This window comes from Phalacrocorax aristotelis, unplaced genomic scaffold (assembly GCF_949628215.1).
Source record: "Phalacrocorax aristotelis unplaced genomic scaffold, bGulAri2.1 scaffold_62, whole genome shotgun sequence".
Taxonomy (NCBI): Eukaryota; Metazoa; Chordata; class Aves; order Suliformes; family Phalacrocoracidae; genus Phalacrocorax; species Phalacrocorax aristotelis.
The window spans coordinates 285,100-309,991 of NW_027441245.1; the positions used below are offsets into that span (position 1 = coordinate 285,100).

Here is a 24,892-nt window from a genome sequence, read left to right on the forward strand (position 1 = left end):
GATCCTGGTACATCCCAAATCCCTGCCAGTTCCACCCGGTACAACCCAGTACAAGCCTGTACATCCTAGTTCCTCCACAGTACATCCCAGGGCATCCCCGCACATTGTAGTGCCTCCCAGTGCACTGGGAGGGAACTGGGACGTACTGGGAGGGACCTGGGATGTACTGGGATGTAATGGGACGGAACTGGGATGTATTGGGAGGCACTGGGAAAGAAGTGTTAGTGAACCGGGAGGGAATTGGGATGTACGGGGATGAACTGGTAGGAAACTGGGATGTACTGGGAGGAAACTGGGATATACTGGGAGGAAACTGGGATATACTGGGAGGCATTGGGAGGGAAGTGGGTGTCAACTGGGACATTCCAGTTTCCTCCCAGTACATCCCAGTTCCCTACCAGTGCAGCCCAGTACATCCCAGTTCCCTCCCACTCCGTCCCAATCCCCTCCCAGTACATCCCAGTTCCCTGCCAGTATGTCCCAGTACATCCCAGTTCCCTCCCAGTAAATCCCAGTTCCCTCCCAGTACATACCAGTTCCCTCCCAGTACATCCTGGTACATCCCAGTTCCCACCCAGTACATCCTACTACATACCAGTTCCCTCCCAGTTCACTCCCAGTACATCCCAGTACTTCACAGTTCCCTCCCAGTACATCCCAGTACGTCCCAGTTCCCCTCAGTACATAACACTTCCCTCCCAGTACGTAACAGTACATCCCAGTGTCCTCACAGTACGTCCCAGTTCCCTCACAGTACATCCCAGTTTCCTCCCAGTACATCCCAGTTCCCTCCCTGTTCCTTCCCAGTACATAACAGTTACCTCCCAGTACATCCCAGTACATCCCAGTACATCCCAAATCCCTGCCAGCTCCACCCGGTACAACCCAGTACAAGCCTGTACATCCTAGTTCCTCCACGGTACATCCCAGGGCATCCCCGCACATTGTAGTGCCTCCCAGTACATCCCAGTTCCCTCCCAGTACTGGGAGGGACCTGGGATGTACTGGGAGGGAACTGGGATGTACTGGGAGGGAACTGGGACGGAACTGGGATGTATTGGGAGGCACTGGGAAAGAAGTGGTAGTGAACCGGGAGGGAATTGGGATGTAAGGGGATGAACTGGTAGGAAACTGGGATGTACTGCAATGTACGGCGATGTATTGGCATGTACTGGGAGCGAGCTGGGATTTACTGGGATGTACTGGGAGGAAACTGGGATATACTGGGAGGAAACGGGGATATACTGGGAGGAAACTGGGAGGAAAGTGGGTGTCAACTGGGACATTCCAGTTTCCTCCCAGTACATCCCAGTTCCCTACCAGTGCAGCCCAGTACATCCCAGATCCCTCCCAGTCCCTCCCAGTACATCCCAGTTCCCTCACAGTACATCCCAGTTCCCTCCCAGTTCACACACAGTTCACTCCCAGTTCCATTCCAGTACATCCCAGTACATGCCAGTTGCCTCCCAGTTTCCTCTAAGTACATCCCAGTACTTTAAAGTTCCCTCCCAGTACATCCCAGTTCCCTCCCAGTACATCCCAGTTCTTCACAGTTCACTCCCACTACATCCCAGTACGTCCCAGTTCCCCCTTGGTACATAACACTTCCCTCCCAATACATCCAAGTTCCCTCCCAGTACATCCCAATCCCCTCCCAGTACATCCCAGTTCCCTGCCAGTATGTCCCAGTACATCCCAGTTCCCTCCCAGTTCACTCCCACTACATCCCAGTTCCCTCCCAGTACATACCAGTTCCCTCCCAGTACATCCCAGTTCCCTCCCAGTTCCCTCCCACTACATCCTGGTACATCCCAGTTCCCACCCAGTACATCCTACTACATACCAGTTCCCTCCCAGTTCACTCCCAGTACATCCCAGTACGCACCAGTTCCCCTCTGTACATAACACTTCCCTCCCAGTACATAACAGTACATCCCAGTGTCCTCACAGTACGTCCCAGTTCCCTCCCAGTACATCCCAGTTCCCCACCAGTACGTCCCAGTTCCCTCCCAGTTCACTCCCAGTACATAACAGTTACCTCCCAGTACATCCCAGTACATCCCAGTAGATCCTGGTACATCCCAAATCCCTGCCAGTTCCACCCGGTACAACCCAGTACAAGCCTGTACATCCTAGTTCCTCCACAGTACATCCCAGGGCATCCCCGCACATTGTAGTGCCTCCCAGTACATCCCAGGTCCCTCCCAGTACTGGGAGGGACCTGGGATGTACTGGAAGGGAACTGGGATGTACTGGGAGGGACCTGGGATGTACTGGGAGGGACCTGGGATGTACTGGGAGGGACCTGGGATGTACTGGGAGGGACCTGGGATGTACTGGGAGGGACCTGGGATGTACTGGGAGGGACCTGGGATGTACTGGGATGTAATGGGACGGAACTGGGATGTATTGGGAGGCACTGGGAAAGAAGTGGTAGCGAACCGGGAGGGAATTGGGATGTACGGGGATGAACTGGTAGGGAACTGGGATGTACTGGCATGGAACGGGGATGTATTGGGATGTACAGGAACGGAACTGGAATGTACGGCGATGTATTGGGATGTACTGGGAGGAAACTGGGATATACTGGGAGGAAACTGGGATTTACTGGGAGGAAACTGGGATTTACTGGGAGGAAACTGGGATTTACTGGGAGGAAACTGGGATTTACTGGGAGGAAACTGGGATTTACTGGGAGAAAACTGGGAGGGAAGTGGGTGTCAACTGGGACATTCCAGTTTCCTCCCAGTACATCCCAGTTCCCTACCAGTGCAGCCCAGTACATCCCAGATCCCTCCCAGTCCCTCCCAGTACATCCCAGTACCCTCACAGTACATCCCAGTTCCCTCCCAGTTCACACACAGTTCACTCCCAGTTCCATTCCAGTACGTCCCACTACATCCCAGTTGCCTCCCAGTTTCCTCTAAGTACATTCCAGTACTTCAAAGTTCCCTCCCAGTACATCCCAGTTCCCTCTAAGTACATCCCAGTACTTCACAGTTCACTCCCACTACATCCCAGTACGTCCCAGTTCCCCCTTGGTACATAACACTTCCCTCCCAATACATCCAAGTTCCCTCCCAGTACATCCCAATCCTCTCCCAGTACATCCCAGTTCCCTGCCAGTATGTCCCCAGTACATCCCAGTTCCCTCCCAGTACATCCCAGTTCCCTCCCAGTACATCCCAGTTCCCTCCCAGTACATACCAGTTCCCTCCCAGTACATCCCAGTACATCCTGGTACATCCCAGTTCCCACCCAGTACATCCTACTACATACCAGTTCCCTCCCAGTTCACTCCCAGTACATCCCAGTACTTCACAGTTCCCTCCCAGTACATCCCAGTACGTCCCAGTTCCCTCCCAGTACATAACACTTCCCTCCCAGTACATAACAGTACATCCCAGTGTCCTCACAGTACGTCCCAGTTCCCTACCAGTACATCCCAGTTCCCTCCCTGTTCCTTCCCAGTACATAACAGTTACCTCCCAGTACATCCCAGTACATCCCAGTACATCCCGGTACATCCCAAATCCCTGCCAGTTCCACCCGGTACAACCCAGTACAAGCCTGTACATCCTAGTTCCTCCACAGTATATCCCAGGGCATCCCCGCACATTGTAGTGCCTCCCAGTACATCCCAGTTCCCTCCCAGTACTGGGAGGGAACTGGGACGTACTGGGAGGGAACTGGGACGTACTGGGAGGGAACTGGGACGTACTGGCATGTAATGGGACGGAACTGGGATGTATTGGGAGGCACTGGGAAAGAAGTGGTAGTGAACCGGGAGGGAATTGGGATGTACGGGGATGAACTGTTAGGGAACTGGGATGTACTGGCATGGAACGGGGATGTATTGGGATGTACAGGCACGGAACTGGCATGTACTGCGATGTACTGGGATGTACTGGGAGCAAACTGGGATTTACTGGGATGTACTGGGAGGAGACTGGGATATACTGGGAGGCACTGGGAGGGAAGTGGGTGTCAACTGGGACATTCCAGATTCCTCCCAGTACATCCCAGTTCCCTACCAGTGCAGCCCAGTACATCCCAGATCCCTCCCAGTCTGTCCCAGTACATCCCAGTACATCCCAGTTCCCTCACAGTACATCCCAGTTCCCTCACAGTACATCCCAGTTCCCTCACATGTCACACACAGTTCCCTCACAGTTCACACACAGTTCACACCCAGTTCCATTCCAGTACAGCCCAGTACATGCCACTTTCCTCCAAGTAAATCCCAGTTCCCTCCCACTACATCCAAGTTCCCTCCCACTTCCCTCTAAGTACATCCCAGCACTTCACAGTTCACTCCCAGTACATCCCAGTTCCCCCTCGGTACATAACAGTCCCCTCCCAGTACACCCCAGTACATCCCAGTTCCCTCCCAGTATGTCCCACTACATCCCAGTTCCCTCCCAGTCCATCCCAGTTCCCTCCCAGTAAATCCCAATTCCCAACACTTTCCACCCAGTACATCCCAGTTCCCTCTAAGTACATCCCAGTACTTCACAGTTCCCTCCCAGTTCACTCCCAGTTCCCTCCCAGTACATCCCAGTACGTCCCAGTTCCCCTCAGTACATAACACTTCCCTCCCAGTACATCCCAGTAGATCCTGGTACATCCCAAATCCCTGCTAGTTCCACCCGGTACAACCCAGTACAAGCCTGTACACCCTACTTCCTCCACGGCACATCCCAGGACATCCCAGAACATTGTAGTGCCTCCCAGTACACCCCAGTTCCCTCCCAGTACATCCCATTACATTCCAGTGCCCTCCCAGTACATCCCAGTACATCCCAGTTCCATCCCAGTTCCATCCCAGTACTTCACAGTTCCCTCCCAGTACATCCCAGTACTTCACAGTTCCCTCCCAGTACATCCCAGTACTACACAGTTCCCTCCCAGTACATCCCAGTTCCCTCCCAGTACATCCCAGTTCCCTCCCAGTACATCCCAGTACTTCACAGTTCCCTCCCAGCACATCCCAGTACGTCCCAGTTACCCTCTGTACATAACACTTCCCTCCCAGTACATACCAGTACATCCCAGTTCCCTACCAGTTCCTTCCCAGTACATCCTGGTACATCCCAAATTCCTGCCAGTTCCACCCGGTACAACCCAGTACAAGCCTGTACATCCTAGTTCCTCCACACTACATCCCAGGACATCCCAGGACATTGTAGAGCCTCCCAGTACGTCCCAGTTCCCTCCCAGTACAACCCAGTAGATCCTGGTACGTCCCCGTTCCCCGCACTGTACGTCCCCGTTCCCCGCACTGTACTGGGAGGACAACCGAGCCTGCGCAGTGGCTGACATACGGAACGAGCAAGTTTGTACCAATCAGCAGACAGGACAATAATGAATATGTATGAGTATGTGAAATTTTCATCTATAAATTGTACGGGAAAGGTGCGTGAGGTACGCACGCCAGGAGGAGCGATCCCCCGTGCATCCGGCGCCGCGAATATAGAATGCCTGCTCTTTAATACTAAATTGGTGTTGAGGAGTCGTTTCCGATTTTAACGCGTTTTTCGGTAACACAGGGAGTCAGATCAAGAGAGCCAGAGAACAACAAAACACCGACAGGCTACAGGACAGAGCAGGAGGAATAAAAAAAAAAAAAAAAAACGGAGCCAGAGCCAGGCAGAGAGAGGCGGAGAAAGAAAAAGGAGCCACAGGCTACAGGACAGAGAGAGGGAGGACTGAAAAGACGGGGAGGCAGGGAGCCACTCAGAGCGAGACGGAGAAAGAAGGTGCGGGGGGGGCGCAAAAAAAAATAATTTTGCAGCAGGTAAGGAAAGAGAGGGGGCCGGGGGAGAGACAGGGAGGGCCCAGGACACACAAGAGAGGCAACGGGGCCCCAGTGGCCCACCGCGACTCTCGCTCTCAGCGCTGCTGGCACAATTTAGCCGTTCACATGCTTCTTTCCCCTCCTCTCCTCCCTGCCTCTTCTGCAGCTCCAGACTCTAGGCCGTCCTCCACCTGAAGAGAATACGTGGGTGTCTTACAGCTCTTACCAGATGAGGCTTCCTAGGCACGTAGCCTAGCTTGCTCGTGCACTACACGCCCGTACCCAACTCCGGGTTACGCGTACAGACCCTACGGTGCACGTTGGTGGCCTGGCCCGCTGCGGGCTATGAAGGGGGATCCTTCCTCCCCCACCTGCATGGACAGGCTCTCTCTTGCCTGCGGCAGGAAGGCAGCTGGCAGCCAGAGCACCTTCAGTTTCTTCTTCTTTACCTTTTGTTGGCGTCTCCAGCTTCAGCCGAGGCAGCTCCTGTCCGCAGCCGGGAAGGGCTTTGTCTATCCCTTTTCGGCCCTGCGCTGCGAGGACGGCGAGGACGGGCAGAGAGAAGCCACGCGAGCCTGAGACGGCCGCAGGCAACGGCATCCCCGGGGGAAGGACAGACAACCACGTCCTCGGCACGGTCTCTGGGAGAGGGAAAGAAGAAACAGTGACCGTCATTACCGTCGATCGACCCTGGCCAAAGCCTCTCCTTCCGCAGGGGCTTCTGGACACACCGCTCCCTCCCCACGCTACTGCTAAGGGCCCCTGCACCAAGGGGGAATCCAGTGCGCTTGAGGGACGGCTTGCTGCCTTCACGACAGGGCCTGGGGGCGGCCTAAGGCTATGCAGCACGCTTATGGGGAGGTGCCGGAGCTGGGGGCAGGCGCACGGGGCAAGGGGGGCCAGGGGAGGCTGAGCGGGACCTCCGGTGGGCCGGGGACGCGGCCATCATCTGCGCCCTGGGCACGGGGAAAAGGTCATCGTCCTCCTCCTTTCCCTCTTCCCTTCTGTCAGCTCCCGGGGAACTCACCGCTTCTCGGGAAGCGGCCGCACCCGCAAGCCCCCAGTAATCAACACGAAGCCAACCCCAAAAATACACCTCGCGTACCGTACGCGCCACGGCCGCCCGGCACCCGAGCGCCGGAAGACCGCGCCTCCCGCCATGCCCGGCGAACCACGTGACAGGGCCGGCAGCCACTGCGCCAGGAATACAGCTCCCGGCATGCTCTGCGGCACAACCCGGCCGCCCGGCAGCCGCAAGGACTACAGCTCCCGGCATGCTCTGCGGCACAACCCGGCCGCCCGGCGGCCGGTTTGATGCGGAGCCACCCAGCATCCCTGCGAGCACAGCTGCAGGCGCAACAGCAGTTACGCAGCCACAACTAGGCACTAAACAAAGGCTTTCCAACACTGGAGGTCTAGAACAGGTAGACATTAGCACAGAAGCACAAGGGGCTCCGTCACCCTGCACAAATCTCCCCGTGCCTACACACGCACACGTTCAGAAGTTAGTTATCAGAAAACGCCCGACTCAGCCATTTGCCACAGTCACGAGACTCACGACATGATAACACGACATGACACACGAGGTGGGCTCAGAGTTTTAAGGCAAGAAATACCTCCCACGCCCCCCACCCGAGATCTTTCAGGGTCCACACCTGCCATCGCCCCGCACCAAACCTACCCGGCCAAAGGCTTTCAGGTGGCCCGAAACACTGTACACAGAAAATAACCAGGGACAGACCTGCATTGTTCGGAAGCGAACGATGCCCGACCGGGGCTCCTCTGCGGGGCACGGAGCCCCCCGGCCCCGCCCGGAGACACACACCCGCCCCCCGCTGCCCGAACTCACCCACCAGCGCTCTCCGGCCCCCGGACACGGCCGCGCTGCTCTCTCAGGCGGCTGCCGCAGGCGAGGCTCGGGCACCGCCAGGCCTCCAGGCGTCCCGAGGGGCTGCCGGCCACCGCAGGGGATGGCTGCCGGCGGCCGGACCGCCGCGGCGCTCCCCGCCCAGCTCCGAGCAGGCTCCGCCGGCCGCGGGCTTCCCACGCCGGGCCGCAGAGGGGCCCCGGCACCGCACAGGGACGCCTCGCGACCCGGCCGCCACACGCACCGGCCCTTCGGCCTCCACACGCACCGCTCCCGCCCCCGCTCCGACGCGCCGCGCACGCGCCACCGGAAGCCCGAGCCCTGCGGGGCGGCCCTTAAAGGGCGGCCGGAAGGAACGGCCCCCACCGGCCCCGCCCCCGCGCCCAGCCGGTGAGCGCCAGCGCCCCCTGCTGGCCGGGCCGCGCTCAGCTCGCGAGGGCGCCGAGGGCCGGGCGGGGCGGGACGCGCCGGCTCGGGGCCAGCGCCTTCTCGGGGCGAGCGGGAAACCCCTGCGGGCCCCGGTCACGGCCGGGCAGAGCCGCGCGCCCTCCGAGAGCTGCTGAACGGGGCTGCCGCTCGTGACACATACCGAGCCGTCTGCGACGGGAGCGGGCAGAGGAGGAAGGGGCCGGCGGCCGCGGCGCCCTGGCCCCAGGCGGGGGGGGGGGGCTGGGGCCCGGGGGGCCGCCCCCCTACTCACAGTTCCCTCACAGTTCCCTCACAGTTCCCTCACAGTTCCCTCACAGTTCCCTCACAGTTCCCTCACAGTTCCCTCACAGTTCCCTCACAGTTCCCTCACAGTTCCCTCACAGTTCCCTCACAGTTCCCTCACAGTTCCCTCACAGTTCCCTCACAGTTCCCTCACAGTTCCCTCACAGTTCCCTCACAGTTCCCTCACAGTTCCCTCACAGTTCCCTCACAGTTCCCTCACAGTTCCCTCACAGTTCCCTCACAGTTCCCTCACAGTTCCCTCACAGTTCCCTCACAGTTCCCTCACAGTTCCCTCACAGTTCCCTCACAGTTCCCTCACAGTTCCCTCACAGTTCCCTCACAGTTCCCTCACAGTTCCCTCACAGTTCCCTCACAGTTCCCTCACAGTTCCCTCACAGTTCCCTCACAGTTCATCCCATGGACGGAACCGGGACCTACTGTGAGGCACTGGGAAAGAAGTGGGAGGAAGCCGGGACAGACCAATATAGCCCAGTATGGACTAGACCAATATAGCCCAGTATGGACTGGAGGGAACTGCGAGGGAACCGCGAGAGAACCCCACAGAACAAACCATGGGCATGGGGCACGAGAAGGCAGAGAATTAAGAATTAGGGACAGGGAGCCAGAAAAAAAAAAAAGAAAAAAACCAAAGGGAGACAGAGAGCAAAAGGAATCGCAATGCGTACGGAGAGAAGAGAGAAACAATTCTAGCATAGGGTCACGGGGGAGCCAGGGACAGCAAGATGGAGAAAGGACAGAAGCTACAGGCTACAGGGCAGAGAGGGAAGAATTAATGAATAGACACAGAGAGCTGGGCAGAAAGAGATGGAGAAAGGCTAAAGATCACACGGCCTACAGGGAAGAGAGAAGAGAGGGAGGAATTTTAAAAACAGGGGCAAGAAGCCAGAGAGAGGGAGAGAGAAGCAACAATAAAATGGGGACAAGCCACAGGGCAGCGAGGAGGGAATCAATGAATAAGAACACGAGACCAAAGAGAACACAATGTAGAATGGAAAAAAGGAACAGCGGCCTACAGGGAAGGAGGAATTAAAGATCAGGGACTGGGAGGCAGACAGAGACACATGAAGAAACAAGTGAAAAAAAAGAAAAAAACAAACCAACAGCAATGGGCTACAAAGACAGAGAGGGAGGAAATGAGGAAATAAAACGTCGCAGCAAGGAGCTGGACAGAGAGAGATGAGGACAAACAAATAGCACGGGTCCACGTGACAGAGAACGTGGAATTAGAACACAGAGAGAGGGAGCCGGACAGAGAGAGAGGCCGAGAGAAACATCTAGACAGGCTACAGCGGGCAGAGGCAGGAATTAAAACCTAGGGACAGGGAGCTGGACAGAGAGAGATGGAGGTCACAGGGAACAGCGGTGGCTGCAGGAAGAACAGGAATTCATGAATAGGGAAAGGGAGCTGGACAGAGAAGAACTCAGAAAGGCAAGAACAGTAGCAGGGTACAGAGCAGAGAAGACGAATTAAAAAGCACGGGGGGAGCGTTGAGGCAGACAGAGAGAGATTAAGAAAAAAGTCACGGGCTACGTGGCAAAGCAGGAGGAATTCAGAAACGAGGATGGGAACCAAGGGAGAGTGTGCTGGTGAAGGATAACGGGCATTAAAAGTGAGGGACGGGGAGCTGGGAAAAGCGAGGCAGAGAAAAACAGAATCACAGAGAGAATCACACAAAGCCAAAAAAGAAGAAACTGAACAACAGGAACAGGTGTAACCAAAGCGATGAAATCAACCAACCAGAGACGGTGTTCCATTACGGGAACATGGAGCGTACCAATCAGCGCACCTGTCGATCTGCATTTTAGTGCCTAGGCGATCGTTAATGTCAGCAGAACAACAGACAACATGCTTCTGTCAGAAAAGGATGACAAAACGCGGTTTCGCTTAGCGGACTGAGAAAACTAGCCAAGACTGCCAAGAGTAAGAGCCGAGAAGCTAAAAGGTAATTCCGGCAGGGGGAGATCGCGACCACCGACTCACAGACCACCACCGACCCAAGTAACACCACCTACTCAGAAGAGAACAACGGAAGAGGACAACCGAGCCTGCGCAGTGATTGACATACGGAACGAGCAAGTTTGTACCCATCGCTAGACAAGACAATAATGACTATGTATGAGTATGTAAAATTTTCATCTACAAATTGTACAGGAAAGGTGCGTGAGGTACGCACGCCAGGAGGAGCGATCCCCCGTGCATCCGGCGCCGTGAATATAGAATGCCTGCTCTTTAATACTAAATTGGTGTTGAGGAGTCGTTTCCGATTTTAACGCGTTTTTCGGTAACAGTTTTGGCACCCCAGGTGGGAACCTGCTTTTGAATCTCGACGGATCCGTGGGATCGTGGGACCTGCAGCCGGCCCCGAGGAATTCTCCGGGAGAGCTTCCGATCCCCGGGCCAGAGAATTCTGAGCAAGATCCCCTGGATTGAGGTAAACAAGGCATTCTTTGAAGAAGAAACTTAGGTAGAATAATACGTGGGGTTAGTTTCCCACATAGGATAGGATAGCGGGTTTGAGTCCCACAGGCCTGCCCGTAAGGCGCGGCGAAAGCCACGCAGGGTCGGGGCCAAGAGGTGCCTCGGTTGGTAAGTCTCTGCTAGGCGAAAGCCTGTGGAGCGGGACCCGAGGGTAGGGGAGTCTTCAACAGGGGGTTGAAGTCTCCAGGGATATCTAGCAGGGGGCTGCAGATCCCAGTGGCAGATTTCCAGTGAGACCTCTAACGGGGGTTGGAGTCCCTCTGACTAGTATTTGTGATAGTGCACTATCACAACTACTAGTCGACTGGGAGACGGGAGCATTACTGAGTAGGAAACCTATCCCACAGAGAACACCTTTGCGATGTATTTTGAAGCACTGGAAAGACGTCGGGGGCGGTGACCCACTAACTCGGAAACCATTAATTGAATATTGCAATCATTGGTGGCCAACGTATCAATTGGAAGGTGGGCACAAATGGCCAGAACACGAGACATTGCAATATCGTACCATCTTGCAATTAATGTTGTTTTGTAAAAAGGGAAGGCAAACGGGAAGAAGTGGCATATGTTGATTTGTTCTTTACACCGTGGAATCATCCCGAGCAGCAGAAACAGCGTGAGGTATGTCCACAAGATTCTACGGCAATGTTTCTGAAAAGAGGAAAACGTGGTGAGAACTTGAAAGAGTGTTGCTCTACTTGTGATACTGGATACTTCGCTTGATGAAACTGACAAGAAAATAGTACTGAATACAGCCAGAAGGCAGGTGCAGGGAGCACATGCTAACAGGAATTTACAGAGAACAATGAATAAGAATTTTCCATCTACAAATCCCGAGTGGGACCCTAATCAGCCAGGACCCAGGGGAATGTTGACTAGATGTCAGAGAGAGATTTTATTTGGAGTAAGACAAGCAATGCCAAAAGCAATAAATTGGTCAAAATTTATGAAGTGAGACAAGAATTAAGTGAGTCCCCTTCAGCCTTTATGGAAAGACTGAAGGTGACCACCAGAAAATATACTCATTTGAACCCAGAAAAACCAGAAAAAGCAATTCAGCTGGTCTCTATATTCATAAGACAATCAGCCCCAGATGGGGGCGGGGGGAGAGAAAACAACCTTCAGAAACTAGAACAACCTGAATCCAGAGATCTGGGTTAAATGCTTGAAGTAGCTTGGCATGAAGGAGACCAGGGGAATCAACCCTAGCTGAACACCTGGTTACACTGAAGCTACGGAATGAAGAAATAGAATTTTTGGTAGATACGGGAGCCACTTATTTGGTATTGAATACACGTGAAGAGAAATTTGATCATAAATCAGTAGATGTTGCTAGCGCAACAGGGCAAAGAAAAATTAGCCCCTCTCAGAGCCATTAAAGTTTAAATTGGAGAAGCAATGGGCAACTCACCAGTTTCTGCATATGCCTGAATGTCCACTGCCTCTGTTATGACGAGATCTATTAGGTCAATTAGATGCTCAAGTAACTTTTAAAGATGGAGAGATTAAATCACTAATACCAGAATCAAAAGCCACAGAGGCGAGAGCGTTTATGTTACAGGATTCCTCCAGGGAGGAACGGGTTCCCGAGGAAGTGGAAAACGTAGTAATTCCTTTGGTTTGAGCGAGCGGAGCTCCGGAGCGATCTAAGTGGGCAGAGCCGGTAAAAGTAACCTTAAAGCTTGGAGCCAAGCCCGTAAGACAAAAACAATACCCTATTAAGCGAGAGGCTCGAAAAGGATTACAGAAGTTAATTATAAAATTTTTCAGAATATGAGCTTTTAGTGGAATGTGAATCAGAATATAGTACTCCTGTGTCGCCAGTAAAGAAATCTAGAGGCAAAGAGTATTAGCTAGTTCACCATTTAAGGGCTATAAATCAGGTGGTCCAAGATATACATCCGGTAGTAGCTAATCCATACACTTTACTGACCTCTTTTAAAGGAGGAGCATAAATGGTTTACTGTACTAGATTTGAAGGACGCCTTCTTTTGCATACCTCCAGGCATAAAAAGTCAAAGCCTATTTGCTTTGCAATGGGAAAGCCCCACCACAGAATGAAAGACACAGCTACCATGGACCGTACTTCCACAAGGATTTAAAAATAGTCCTACGATACTTGAGACTCAGCTGGCAAAAAAAAATTAGAGATATAGAAAAAACAGAACCCAGGGAGAGGCATCTTGTTACAGAACGCGGATGACATTCTGATAGCGGCACAAAGTAAAGAAAAATGTTTTGAAATTTTTAAATTTTCTGGGCCAAGGAAGATGCGGAGTTTCCAGAAACAAAACCCAAATAGGAAAAGAAGCAGCCATTTATTTAGGATTTGAAATATCTCAAAGACAAAGACAATTAGAAAGTGAAAAGAAAGAAACTATTTGTCAAATTCCCGAACCTAGCAGCCCGAAGGAACTGAGAGCTTTTCTGAAAACAATGAAATAGCATCAGCTCTGGATTCTGAACTATAGACTGTATGTAAAACCATTATTTGAGGCATTGAAAGACTCAAAAGGATAAATATTTAACCTGGATGCCCGGATGCCAAACGGCATTCAAAGAACTGAAAAGAGCCTCGATGATGGCCCCTGCATTAGGCCTACCTGATTTCGCTAAACCTTTTGAGTTGTTTGTCCACGAAAGACAACATTTAGCCCTTGGAGTGCTGACACAGCGACTGGGAACCTGGAAGAGACCTGTGGGCTACTTCTCCAAACAACCTGACCACGCGAGTAAAAGATGGCCTAGGTGTTTACGGGCAGCAGCAACAACAGCGCTGCCGATCCGGGAAGCCCCAAAGTTAACAATGGGACAGAAGACGACAGTATATGTCCCGCACATAGCGGTGACTGTTTTAGAACAAAAGGGGGGTCGTTGGCTATCCCTTAGCAGAATGTTGAAATATCAAGTTGTTCTGTTAGAACAAGACGATGTGGAATCGAAGACTACTGCTATACTGAATCCTGCTATGTTTTTAACAACAGAAAACCTTACGGACAATTTAGAACACGATCGCTTGCTAACTATTGAACAAGTCTATTCCAGCAGACCAGACCTGAGACACAAACCTCTGGGAAAATCCTGATCTGGAGTTGTTTACAGATGGAAGAAGCTCTGGGCGAGAAGAGAAGCGAATGGCCGGATATGCTGTCGTTATCGCCGCCGAGGGAATGGAGTCAGGGGTGCTGCCTGCAAACACCTCAGCACAGAAAGCAGCATTGGTAGCATTGAAGCGAGCTCTGCGAATGGCAGAAGGACAAAGGATAAATATCTAGACTGATTCCAAACGTGCATTTGGTGTGATCCACGATCATGGAGCTATTGGGAAGGAGAAAGGACTGCCATCAGCCCAAGAATCATCAATACAGCATAAAGAAGAAATTCTCCAACTTCCGGAAGACGTGCAGAAACCAAAAGAAGTGGCGGTAAAGCGTTGCAAAGCTCATCAATTTGGCCAGACGGCTGTAAACATAAGCAAACGACTGACCGATAAAGCTGCAAAGAGGACTGCAGAGCAAGGTATCCTTGCACTAGTACCAGTAAAACAGATCAGAATTCCAAAGTTGAAACCGAGATATAATAAATTGGATGAGCAATTAGCAGAACAATTGGAAGCATCACAAAACACAGAGAGATGGTAGGTAACACCAGAAAAACAAGTAATAACAACAACAACCCCACAAGTTATGACAGAACTTGCAAAAGAAAACCATGAGCAAACACATTAGGGTGTAGGCGCTACGGTTTTGAGTTTAAAAACATCTGTAGCGTGTGTAGGCATGACAAGAATAGTTAAACCCATAGTAGCTAAGTGTCCAATCTGTCCTAGAAATAATCCCCTGAACCAAAGGAAACAACCTTTAGGAGTAACAAAACAAAAAATTCTCCCGGAAATTATTAGCAAATTAAGTTCTCTGAGTTACCCAGACAAAATAGATATAGCAGTATTTGTCAGTGCTGATTGACAAATTTTCTAGATGGCCAGAAGCTTTCTCGTGCTGCACCGACAAAGCTAGAGTAGTAGTTAAAACGTTGCTGAAAGAAATAATACCAAGATTTAGAGTGCCAACGGGAATGTCCTCTGATAGAGCACCACATTTTTTTGCAGAGGTACTTCAACAAATTAATAAAATTTTGGGTAGAAAATGGGACCTGCATACACCCTGGAGACCACAATCAAGTGAAAAATTTCAGAACATGAAGCAAACACTAAACTGACATAGTGGAATGTTATTGATCTAGGATGGAAGTATTGAGAAAATTATTATTTCAGAACTTCCAAACAGGGGAAATGTAACCAAAGTGATGAAATCAACCAGAGACGGTGTTCCATTACGGGAACATGGAGCGTACCAATCAGCGCACCTGTCGATCTGCATTTTAGTCCCTAGGCGATCGTTAATGTCAGCAGAACAACAGACAACGTGCTTCTGTCAGAAAAGGATGACAAAACGCGGTTTCGCTTAGCGGACTGAGAAAACTAGCCAAGACTGCCAAGATTAAGAGCCAAGAAGGTAAAAGGTAATTCCGGCAGGGGGAGATCGCGACCACCGACTCACAGACCACCACCGACCCAAGTAACAGAAGAGAACAACGGAAGAGGACAACCGAGCCTGCGCAGCGATTTACATACGGAACGAGCAAGTTTGTACCAATCAGCAGACAGGACAATAATGAATATGTATGAATACGTAAAACATTGATCTACAAATTGTACGGGAAAGGTGCGTGAGGTACGCACGCCAGGAGGAGCGATCCCCCGTGCATCCGGCGCCGCGAATATAGAATGCCTGCTCTTTAATACTAAATTGGTGTTGAGGAGTCGTTTCCGATTTTAACGCGTTTTTCGGTAACACAGGGAGTCAGATCAAGAGAGCCAGAGAACAACAAAACACCGACAGGCTACAGGACAGAGCAGGAGGAATAAAAAAAAAAACCGAGCCAGAGCCAGGCAGAGAGAGGCGGAGAAAGAAAAAGGAGCCACAGGCTACAGGACAGAGAGAGGGAGGACTGAAAAGACGGGGAGGCAGGGAGACACTCAGAGCGAGATGGAGAAAGAAGGTGCGGGGGGGGGGCGCAAAAAAAAAAAGTAAATTTTGCAGCAGGTAAGGAAAGAGAGGGGGCCGGGGGAGAGACAGGGAGGGCCCAGGACGCACAAGAGAGGCAACGGGGCCCCAGTGGCCCAGGACTCACCGCGACTCTCGCTCTCAGCGCTGCTGGCACAATTTAGCCGTTCAGATGCTTCTTTCCCCTCCTCTCCTCCCTGCCTCTTCTGCAGCTCCAGACTCTAGGCCGTCCTCCACCTGAAGAGAATACGTGGGTGTCTTACAGCTCTTACCAGATGAGGCTTCCTAGGCACGTAGCCTAGCTCGCCCGTGCTGGAGCTGGGGGCAGGCGCACGGGGCAAGGGGGGCCAGGGGAGGCTGAGGGGGAGCTCTGGTGAGCTGGGGAGTCGGCCATCTTCTGCACCCAGAAGCTGCAGGGGGAAAAGGTCATCATCCTCCTCCTCCTTTCCCTCTTCCCTTCTATCAGCTCCCGGGTAACTCCTAGGGCTGCCCTCACCCGCTCGCCTTTAGCATACCAGAAGCCTGCCTCGGCGGGTCATTTGAAGCTTCCCATCCCACCAGCCCCAGTAGTACAGGCACACAAGGAGATACCCCTGCACCCACCAAAGGGGCTCGCTCACCTCGCCGGCAGCCCTAGGCCTCACCCGACACAGGGAATCGTGTCCGACACACCACCACGCTGCAGCAAGAGCAGAGGAGGCCTTTCCTTACCAGGAAGCAGCAACGAGCACGGCGGCATCACCTCGCAGGCACTGCAGCATCGCAGGGCTGTTACCTGCGGAGAGAGCAATGGGGATCACAGGGACGCCACCGCGCGTGCGCGGCTCCCGGGCTCAGTACCCAATTCTGGTCGCTGGGCAGCAGCATTATCTGAATTACTCTTCTCGATTAATACCATCCAGAAACCGTAACTTGGCTGCATCCACAGAGCTTCTATTCCTCTGCACCTTTCCCCCTCGCAGCCCCAGCAGCGCCATTCATTGCCTCTGCACCAAACAGCAAAGTGTCTCGAGGGAGGAGAAGCAGCACAGCAAACCTGGGGAACAAGGTTGGGTTCCCACCCCCGCAGAATAAGCCCCAGGAACTGCTTGTAGGCATGTGGCATCAGGGTTGTGATCCGGTTTTGGTTTGGTTTTCTTTTTTTTTCCCCCGCCTTCTTTACATAATGTAATAATTGGGGTTGCTTTTCCAAACTACTGAGTTCTGTGGGGATTTTTTGTGCTTTTGCCCTACAAAAAATGGTCATTTTCACTTTCGGTTTTGTGCATGAGAATGGTTGGTGGGTGCTTTTAGGTTGTTGTTCCTTCCCCCCACCCCCTTTTTTTTTTTTCCTTTCCAGCCGCACAAATCCAGCTGGAGTTGGCTTTCCCAGAAGCCCCAAGTTGTTTTCTTTCCACCAGAATTCTTCCTGTATTTTCACCCCTCATTGCAGGCCCAGAGTCAAGGGGTTTGAGGTATTTTTGTGCCCAGGCAGCAGCTCCCAGGCTGCATAAGCAGCCCCACAGGGGGAAGTCCCCGTTTGAGGGAATCGGCCCCAAATTGGGATGGGAAAGTGAAGAGAAGGAGAAAAAACCCTGAATAACCTGAAAAAGAACACCTACTCCAGCCCACCAAGCACCGGTCACCTTGCCTGACTCACCTCCAGGGCCCACATCACGCTCGGCTCATCGCTTAGCACCCTCAGATCACAAAAAAAAAAAAAAGAGTAAAACCCATAATGGAGCCCTATAGCCATCAGTCACATCTTCCCTCCAGTACTACACACAGACTCACCTTCTTACAGCGCTCCCCTGGGCCCTCCTCCGTTGCCCTGCACGACTCATCCATCTGCACCTGGAAAAACAGTGTTACTGAACAAGTCACCTGGAGGCACAGCAACAGCTTAACCATTCCACAGCTCCTGCGCCCACGTAGGAATACCATCTAGAGCCCAACTACAGCCTGCCGTTAAAGGAAATGCATTAAATCAAACGTTAAGCCCTCGCACATACAAGCCGGAACAGCAAAAACACGGCACGCTCGCGCACCCAGGGCGCAGCCCGACGGAGGTCCACGCGCACCTCGCCCGTTTGATGCGGAGCCACCCAGCATCCCTGCGAGCACAGCTGCAGGCGCAACAGCAGTTTCACCTACACCCATCTCGGCACGCAGCGCTTCTGAAGCTTTAAACTGAAAGCCCTACCTTGACGCTTGGCCACACTAGAAGCGAGCCGTAGCTAGGACTCCACAGAAACACAGCAACACAAATTGCACACCCACAGCGGCGACAGCCTTGCAACTACTTAGACCAGGAACAACAGAGGAAAGTAAAACGGCTTCATCACCCGCACAGGAAAAGCGGCAGACGGAGGCAAAGGGTCAGCATTCATAGCCCTTACAGAACACAGGCGTTCTCTCTCCTTCCATTCCTAAACCCATCCCTTAGGTCTAAATATCGCAGCCCTGCTGTGGCAATAGCGAGAGCGGGGAACGAGAGCCCTGCCGCCGGCCATTTGTGCGGCAGGACACAAAAACAGAGGGACATGTTTTGCCACACACAACCCTGAATCTCCTGAAAAGTTATGTTTACCAAAAATAGGCATTTGGAACATATTGCCAAAAACAAAACATTCGGCAATAAAACTTTTATGTGTTTGACACCCGCACATTTTTTGGGAACTTGCTATTTGCTTCCTGGTTTTGCTGGTCTTCCCTCAGAAGTTCTACCTGCAGCCAAGTTATTCCCACCCGCCCGACCGGTTCAAGCATTCACCTTCCTGGTATTACCAGCACATTGAGACACAGGCGAGGAACTTAACTGCTCTTCTAAAACTATCCAAATGACAATTACAGCCCTGAAAGAGGAGTGGAAGAGAAGAACAGGAGAGATCAGGCAGCAAAAATGCTCTGCAGGCTGCTGCCAGCCAACACTGCACTCTTTTGTTAAAGCCACCCCGCCCCCCCAAATGCAAACAAAAAAACCCCCCATGACTTCATGAAGTGCGTGGGTTTTTTTTCTTTTCAGTAGTCCTTTTGGAGCTCATCCCTGTCTCAGCATCTTGTCTTGTCAGAGCATGAAGTGCAGATGATCTGTATCCCGATGACATTTGCATGGGATGAATACATTTTCAGAAATAGACCCGATCCGTGAGACTCCTGTCACCTTTGTGGTTTTAATAATCGTAACTCAATTTTATCGACTGACACACTTGTGAGAAAACTAATTAACTTGAAACGTAGCCTCTCCTCGGGGAAAAAATGTGTTAGACACCAAATGAAACCGATTCAGAGCTCCAAACCACGATGGAGCCGATAGAGCTGTTGTGACTTAGTTTGTATGTTTAATTAATTGGTTAATAACTCTTCTAAGCAGCGCAGAATGAAGAGCTGGACCCAAAGAGGGTGCGCTGCGCTGGATCCAAAAAGCACCCTTCCTCCAGAGACCCGCCTCAGGTGGCGAGTTCGCTCTGGTGCATGCCGGCCTCCCGAACTTCGGGGTCCGATGTGACCGGACCCCCACCTCCGGGGAGGGTCCTCGTACCCTGCCCAACCCTTGCTTTCCCCTGCAGCCCCCGATGCCCCCACGCCACCCCCACAAGCAGCCAAACCGGCTTCTGCTTTTGGCCCCCAAACCAGCTCACTTTGGGACCGGTTCTGAGCCAAAAAGCCCAGCTGCTGAGCCTGTTCTCAAGTCCCAAAAGCGCAGCACTTGACCTCTGCTCCTCAGCCCAAAACCACACCACTTAGTCCCCTCGCTCAGGCCCTCAAAACGCACGACTCGATCTGTTTCAGGGCCCCGGCGTCAGCCACAGGAGCCTGCTCTCAAGGCCCAGGAACAGAAGAGCTGTGCTCTCCACGCTCAGGGACCAAACCAGCTGAACCTGGCTGCGTCCCGGCCCCCTCCGCAGTCCCCACGGGCAACGCTCAGGGCCGCGGAGAGCGCAGCCACCCCGCAGCCCTGCACCCCCACGGCCCACGCGGGCACTGTCGGGGAGGCCTTGGGAACTGAACTGCGCGGGCCCGGCCCCGCACCCCGGCGGGGCAGCCCAGCACCGGCCCGGCAGCGCTTTCTTCCTGCTCTCGCAGGCCTCGTTTCCCCGGCAGCGCCGGGCCCGCACCCCAACCCCACAGGGGGCCGGGCCCAGCCCGCCTCCAGCAAACCGCGGCGGCAGCAGCCGGGGTCCCTGCCTGCCTCGCGGGCAAGGGGGGACCCGCCCGGCACCGCAGGAGCCCCCGCCGGGGTCGCCGCCGCCGCCGCCAGACCCCGACGAGGAGCAGTCGAGAGCCGGGTGGGGCTGCCCCTACTCCCCGGGGACGGGCACGGGCTCGGCCCCAAAACCCAACCACCGACCCACGACAGCGCTCGGCCCGGGGCCGCTGCTGCCCGCACCCCCGCCGCCCCCCCGGGGGCTCCGCGGACCGGGAGACCCCACAGCCCAAACCCGCCGACCCACAGCGCGCCCGGCCATGCGGCTCCTCACCTGCTCTGGCGCGGCTCCGGCTGCCCCACGGCCCGGCACGGAGCCGAACCCGGCCACCGGACCATCCGCCAACCCCCCCAACCCCCGGACGCTCCGGGACGGTTCTCGTCCCTTTTCGCTCTGACGCCTCGAGCCGAGCCGGCCCCGCTCCTCCGAGCTACCGGCGGTGCCCGCTCTGCTGCTCGGGGCCGGGCCCTGTTCTCGCCCGGACGCGAGAAGCCGCTCCGGGGTCTTCTCGGTGCGTCCAGCCCCGTGCCGTGCCGGAGCGGGGAGAGCCGGGTACGAGCGCGGAGCCCTGGGGCAGGGGTTGCCCCAGTGCCGCCGACGGTGTGTGGGGGGGGTGTCGTCGTCCCCCGCCCCACGCGGGGGGCGCACACACGGTACACCCGCGGGCAGGGGCATCCCCGGGGAGCCGTGCGGCCGGGCCTGCGCCGTAGGAGGGGAAGGTGATGTTGGTTTCCCATTTTCCCCGCAAACTGATCCTCCCCCCCGGCCCCCCTTTCCCGCGCGTTACAGCCCGCGAAAAAGCTTTTAACAACCCGATCGACAACACTCCCTTTATCCCTCTTCCAGCAGCAGCAGCAGCAGCAGCGAGAGATTAAGGCAACTGCAGCAGAGGGGAGGAAGGCAAGGAGAGCCTTTTCAAGCAAGGGCAGGACAAAATGCACGGCGTGGACAGGCACAGGAGAGGCTGCATTATCTGGAAAGCACAACGCCTGCCCAAGGGCAGAAAATAAGGAACGAATTGTTTCCAAGGAGCTGCAGCAGACGAATCACCTTTTTCTTTATTGCACTCCTGCCCTTTGTTATCCAAAGCGATAGGCTTCACCACCGGGCAGAAAATAGCTGCCTAGATTTACACGGACAACCAGAAACAATCAAGCCACCCAGCAAGAAGTTCGCAGCAGAGGTATAACCCATCAGCAGCTAAAACATTTGTTACGCAGGCACAACTAGGCACTAAACAAAGGCTTTCCAACTCTGGAGGTCTAGAACAGGTAGACATTAGCACAGAAGCACAAGGGGCTCCGTCACACTGCACAAATCTCCCCGTGCCTACACACGCACACGTTCAGAAGTTAGTTATCAGAAAACGCCCGACTCAGCCATTTGCCACAGTCACGAGACTCACGACATGACACACGAGGTGGGCTCAGAGTTTTAAGGCAAGAAATACCTCCCCCACCCCCCACCAGAGATCTTTCAGGCTCCAGACCTGCCATCTCCCCGCACCAAACGTAACCGGCCAAAGGCTTTCAGGTGACCCAAAACACAGTACACAAAAAATAACCGGGGAGAGCCCTACATTGTGGAAAAGCGAACGATGCCCGACCGGGGCTTCTCTGCGGGGCCCGGCCCCCGCCCCGCCCCCGGCCCGACCCGCACGGAGATACCCCCCGGCCCGCGCCAGGCCTCACCTCACACGGAGACCCACCCGCTGCCCGAACTCACCCACCAGCGCTCTCCGGCCCCCGGACACGGCCGCGCTGCTCTCTCAGGCGGCTGCCGCAGGCGAGGCTCGGGCACCGCCAGGCCTCCAGGCGTCCCGAGGGGCTGCCGGACACCGCAGGGGATGGCTGCCGGCGGCCGGACCGCCGCGGCGCTCCCCGCCCAGCTCCGAGCAGGCTCCGCCGGCCGCGGGCTTCCCACGCCGGGCCGCAGAGGGGCCCCGGCACCGCACAGGGACGCCTCGCGACCCGGCCGCCACACGCACCGGCCCTTCGGCCTCCACACGCACCGCTCCCGCCCCCGCTCCGACGCGCCGCGCACGCGCCACCGGAAGCCCGAGCCCCGCGGGGCGGCCCTTAAAAGGCGGCCGGAAGGAGCGGCCCCCACCGGCCCCGCCCCCGCGCCGGACCGCCCCCGCGCCCAGCCGGTGAGCGCCAGCGCCCCCTGCTGGCCGGGCCGCGCTCAGCTCGCGAGGGCGCCGAGGGCCGGGCGGGGCGGGGCGGGACGCCCCGGCTCGGGGCCAGCGCCTTCTCGGGGCGAGCGGGAAACCCCTGCGGGCCCCGGTCACGGCCGGGCAGAGCCGCGCGCCCTCCGAGAGCTGCTGAACGGGGCTGCCGCTCGTGACACATACCGAGCCGTCTGCGACGGGAGCGGGCAGAGGAGGAAGAGGCCGGCGGCCGCGGGGCCTGGCCGCAGGCGGGGGGGGGGGGGCTGGGGCCCGGGGGGCCGCCCTGCTGGGTCACTGCCCTGCGCCGCACCGCGCTGGGGGCTGGGGCCCGACCGGCGCCGGGCGACCGGGGGCAGCCACTAGCAGGGGGCCTGAGCTTAGCCACGGCCTGCAAAACACCCCGAAGCGTGAGACGCTGCAAGGCCAAGGTGGTCCTTGGCAATGGGGGCGCCTGGGCTCGGCCTCCGCCTTACCTGTCCTGGGTCTGCGTGGCGTTCCAGGGGAATGGTGTTTTCCTTGTGCGGAAGGTGGGCTGGCCGGTCGGCCGTGCCCCGGCCGTTACCGATCCTGCCAAAGGCGCTCGCACGCTCTGGCCCATTACTGCTGCGGTACCGCGCCGTAGCAGAAAGGTGTTGTGTTTTCTCACAAAAAGCCTCCTATGGTCAGTTGAAGAAATAACCTCCTTCCGTGGCACTGACTCTTCGTACAGTCCATAGCCGGCTTTCGGCTTTTGTCTTTACAGCATTCAGTTTGCTTTCTGCCTAGCTTTCTACCTGCTGTGAAACATTTGGATGGTTTTTTCTTGTTGGTTTTTTTTCCCCCTACTTGCTCCACAACTCCCACACCAACCACCCAGCGCGGCTCGCCTTTCAGCCCCCAGACCGAGGAGCCTTGCCCTGGGACGGCCCTTACATGTCAGCAGAGTTGTTCCAGCTCTCACCCTGTCCCTACCCAGCTGAGGACGTCTGTGTCCGTGGGAGGCACCCAGAAACTCCCCCTGCTGCGTGGCAGTCCCCTGCCCCGTCAGAGAAAACTGCGGCAATATCGGCTAAGTTTAAAAGCGTCGGCAGGAGGTGCAGAATACGTAAATAAAGCGGCGGTTGGCTGCCGGGTATGGGTGCGATATAAATACCTTTTGTTTACAGGCCTTCGTGCCTATTCAGCGTTGAACGGCACCGCAGCCCACCCACCCCGGGGCTCACGGGGCTCGGAGAAGGGTCTCTCCAAGGGCACAACCTAAGGCAGCGCAGGAAGCCCAGCTGCCACGCTCCCAGTCGCTACGGGACACTTGCTTACAGCTACACCGACGAGGGTACGGATGAGGCTGGAACTAGCAGAAATGCTGACTCTTCTGGCCTTTTATTTGTGGAAGGTACAGCGCGCGAGCCTCGGCGGCTCACAGGAGAAGCGCGCAGTGCTGCCTAACTCTCATTCTCAGCTCACGTACTACTGCCAAAGCTCCTGCCCTGTGCTGTGCCAGATGCCGGCTGGCGTGAGCACCTGGGCTCCTGAGGGACCCCCTTGTCCTGAGAGCCAGAGGTACTCACTTCCCTTTGCATGAGGCCTGTAGGAGATATACCCTGCAATTTAAAAAATCCGTATCAAATGTGGCAGACTCAAAAGAGGGCATTTTTAAAAAGGCAGGTTTGTTTTCTTTGTTAACTTTACGATCTACAGCCTAGCAAAGAGCTCCCTTTCAGTGTCAGTCGCTTGGCTTTCTCCCCTACTGACGAGGTCCCAGCCTCCCGGTGAGATCTCGCTGGAGATATTCTGAGTTTCCCTCGAGTACGTGGCTGCCCTGGCCCGAGGCCAGCGAAGAAGCTGACTTTGCCCGTGCCTGAATCAGCAACACGTCCAGCAGGCGACTTGCAGAGCCCAGGGAACCCTCGTAAAGAGGTTTGGGGGTGGGGCGCACCACATCTGCGGCATCGGCCGTGGGAAAGGACTGGCCCAGTAAAACAGGTGGGTGAAACCGCGGTCCGCGCCAATACGTGCTGCTGCCTGGGGCATCGCTTTGCTGCGGGTCAAGTCAGATGCTCTCTGTAAGAGCGAGTCAGGGTAAAGGCAGCAGCAGATTTCTTTTCTGCTCATTTTAACAAAGGCTGGACGGAGCCCATAGAGGAAGGCACTACGCGTCTTGCTGGGTTGGTTTCCCTGCCTTCTCGTAAGCTGTCGCGGAAACTTGCACGAGCAAAGCCTGTGCAAGCTGATGACAGCCACACACGGTTGAAGAGGGAGCAGACGGTGAGAGCAGAGGTGTGCGCTCAGGCTGTGCGCTGGAAGCTAATGCTAATGCTGCAAAATAAAGAGTGGATTTTCTTTTTTGGGTTTAGGTGAGCGCTAAACATGACATGTGCGTATGTGCGTGTGTCTCTCGCAGGTTTTTGTCATACACCCCACCCTCCCACCCCAAAAAAACAACCCACACATGCCACGCGTTAAACAGTGGTTTTCCGTTGTACTTAGAAGTGCTTACATAGGTGTGTTGGTTTTTTTCTTTTTTATTTTTTAATGCAGAAACAGCAATACGATAGATTTAATACAGCTAGCAGTTAGATGGGTGTAGCTTTAGAGCGTCGGCTGTTTACAAAGCA

The 24,892-nt window shown here is 55.0% G+C and overlaps 1 long non-coding RNA gene across 8 annotated transcripts in view; it reads right to left on the bottom strand.

Moving 5' to 3' along the window:
* Positions 1 to 24,892, bottom strand: part of LOC142051170 (uncharacterized) — a 391,438-nt gene that overhangs the window by 285,099 nt on the left and 81,447 nt on the right. For all 8 annotated transcript variants that reach the window (XR_012658334.1, XR_012658331.1, XR_012658333.1 and 5 more), the window contains 2 exons: positions 16,069 to 16,178; positions 5,879 to 5,988 (listed from right to left, as the gene is read on the bottom strand). This is a non-coding gene — a long non-coding RNA (uncharacterized LOC142051170). The remainder of the gene's footprint in view (positions 1 to 5,878; positions 5,989 to 16,068; positions 16,179 to 24,892) is intronic.